We start from the raw sequence: 2,861 nt of genomic DNA, 5'->3' as shown, positions 1-2,861 counted from the left end.
TCTCTCTCTCCCTCTCTCTCTCTCTCTCTCTCTCTCTCTCTCTCTCTCTCTCCCTCCCTCCCTACCGTTAAGTAACTTGTGCATTGTTTTACTTACTTGTATTTGATGTATCCGACCGAACTACAAACTTTCCAGTGATGTCTGTGAGAAAGGGATATTAACTCGACAAGCTTGCGCATGTGCGCCGCCGCACGCTCAACCCACTCTGCGTGCTTTGCTTATCAGCTTGCACTTATCGCATGCTGTGTGGTATCGGCGTTTGGTATCGGGGCATTTTAACGAGTATGAGTACAGGAGCTCAGTATCGGGCCCGATACCAGTATCGGTATCGGTATCGGTGCATCCCTAGTTTTAACTTTAGATTGGCTACTGCAAAAACATGAACAAATGATTAAAGATGTGTGAATAGGGTAAATCCAGGTCTTTCTGGACACTTTCTGCCATTCAGATGACTGCTCATAAAGATACTAATGATTAGTAAACATTTATAAACATTTGCAAATGATGAATAGTTTCCACTTTAGATTGAGTGCTGCAAACACATGAACAAATAATTAATAGATTATTTAAGATGTGTAAATAGAGGTCTACACAACAAAGAAAGACCAACAAATGAAGATCATATTAACTAAAAGTTTACTGACATTTGTAAGCATTTCAATTTACATTAAATAATCATATGTTAATCATTAGGTAATGTTTAGTAAGTTCATTAGTAAACATTAACAAGAACATTATCTCATATTCTAGCTATGTGAATATTTATTAACTAATGATCTGTTAAGCATTATATAATGTATGTTAATGATTTATAAATGAAAGTTATTATAAAGTGTTACCCAAATGAAGATATTTTTAATGAAACCTGAGAGCTTTCTGTCCCTCCATTGAAAGTCCAGGTAACCAAAACTTGAAATGTCATAAAGGTGTTGTTAAATGGATCCATATGAATTGAGTGGTTTAATCCAGGTCTAGTGAAGAGATATGATTGCTTTGTGATGAACAGATTTAATTTACTTACAAATAAACACATATGGTAAACACAGAAACATATGTTTGAGCTTCCGTGTTCACAATATGTGATGTGTATGTGTCAATCATTGTTTAGATGTAAATAAAAGACTAAAATTAAATCTGTTCATGAAGCGTGCATAAAGTGATCATATCTCTTGACAAGACTTCTATTAAATCGCTCTATTCATATGGATTAGTTCTACGACACCTTTATGAAGTTTTGGTTACCTGGACTTTCCATGGAGGGACAGAACCCTCTCAGGTTTCAAAGATTAAACTAAGTCTCATGGGTTTGGAACGACATGAGGATGAGTAAATGATGACAGAATTTTCATTTTTGGGTGAACTATTGATGTTATGTAATTTCAGCCATATATTCATGTACATTGAAACAAAACATTCACATTGCATTTGGACAATGAAAACAACAGTGAACAACACTCTACAGCAATAAAAACTAAAGATAATCTTTAAAAAAAAATGAAACGGTAGGGATGATCAGAGGTCAAGGATAAATATAGTGTACATTGCAAATTGTACATGCTGTAGCTGATGCTTTGGAGTAAGATGACAAGTGATTGCTGTGTATAAGCAGTTCAGTACAAGCATTATAATCACAGAAGTTATAATTATATTTGTGTTCATATACTGTCATAGTAGCAGTAATTATTATTATAAAAAACATGATTATAGAGTAGTGCAGAGTGGCGCTCTCATTAACAGTGACCCTTTTTGGTTGCATTTTGTGTTGATGGAAATCTGTTTTTGGTTTTGATTGACAGGTGCAGCAAGGAAGCCCCTCCTCCATCGGCTCAGTAAACACAGACCACTCCCACTCCTCCTGTTCCCACAAGCCAGCTTCTACACACACTCAGCACCGAGCCACACAGGTAACACACTACCAAAAACACACTCGCCTTCGCAGACACTTTCAGATCCTCACTTTGACATCCACCTTTATTTGCTCTTTCTCAGTCTGAGTTGACAATGGAGAAGTTAGCAGCGCTGGAGAGCAGTAAGAGCTCGGATCTGGAGAAGAAAGAGGGACGTATTGACGACTTGCTTAGGGTACGACTTTGTTCACGCACAGAGCGGTGCTGTTCAGTTTACACTTCTGATCAAAAGTTCAAGTAAATGCCGTTCTTTTGAACTTTCTATTCAATTAAGCATTCTGAAAAAATGTATCATGGTTTCCATAAACATATATTAAGCAGTAGAACTGTTTTCAGTATTCATAATAATAAGAAATGTTTCTTGAGTGGCAAATCAACATATTAGAATGATTTCTGAAGGCTCGTGTGACACTAAAGACTGCAGACATGCTGATCATAAGAAACCTCGTTCATGGACATAAAAAATAAAATAAAAATTACCTACTTCTAACCTTTGATGCCCAAAGCTGTGACTGTAATATGAATCTTTTCACTTGGAGTCAATCAAATGTTTTACATGAATGAGATATGGTTTATAAGACCTATCAGGTTTTACACTGCTGAGAATACACAATACTTATGTTGGGGCTTTTGTGTGCTGCAGGTAAACTGTGACCTGCGCAGACAGATCGATGAACAGCAGAAGATGTTGGAACGATGTAAAGAACGACTCAATAAATGTGTTACCATGAGTAAGAAACTTCTTATTGAAAAGGTAAACGTATGTTCAGAGTATATGCAATGGTTAATGTGTGGTGGTGTTGTGTATGTATGTTTTTCGTTTTTATGATGGATGTGTAGTTTTTATCCAGTTTAAACAGTGCATTGCATGTCCATGGTAGTGTTCTCTGTAATTGCTGAATTGTGGGAATGTTTTCAGTCCAAGCAGGAGAAGATTGCATGCAGAGAAAAGAG

General features: G+C 36.5%; 1 long non-coding RNA gene across 1 annotated transcript; it reads left to right on the top strand.

Moving 5' to 3' along the window:
* The first annotated feature begins 1,801 nt into the window (after window positions 1–1,801).
* LOC107724227 (uncharacterized) lies at window positions 1,802–2,861 on the top strand. The gene is made up of 4 exons (XR_001638009.1): window positions 1,802–1,904; window positions 1,990–2,082; window positions 2,551–2,661; window positions 2,827–2,861. It is a non-coding gene; the product is annotated as an uncharacterized LOC107724227 (long non-coding RNA).

The sequence above is a fragment of the Sinocyclocheilus rhinocerous genome, unplaced genomic scaffold (genome assembly GCF_001515625.1).
Source record: "Sinocyclocheilus rhinocerous isolate Xijiao unplaced genomic scaffold, SAMN03320098_v1.1 scaffold15594, whole genome shotgun sequence".
In the NCBI taxonomy this organism is placed as follows: Eukaryota; Metazoa; Chordata; class Actinopteri; order Cypriniformes; family Cyprinidae; genus Sinocyclocheilus; species Sinocyclocheilus rhinocerous.
This window is presented reverse-complemented; position numbering and strand designations above follow the sequence as displayed.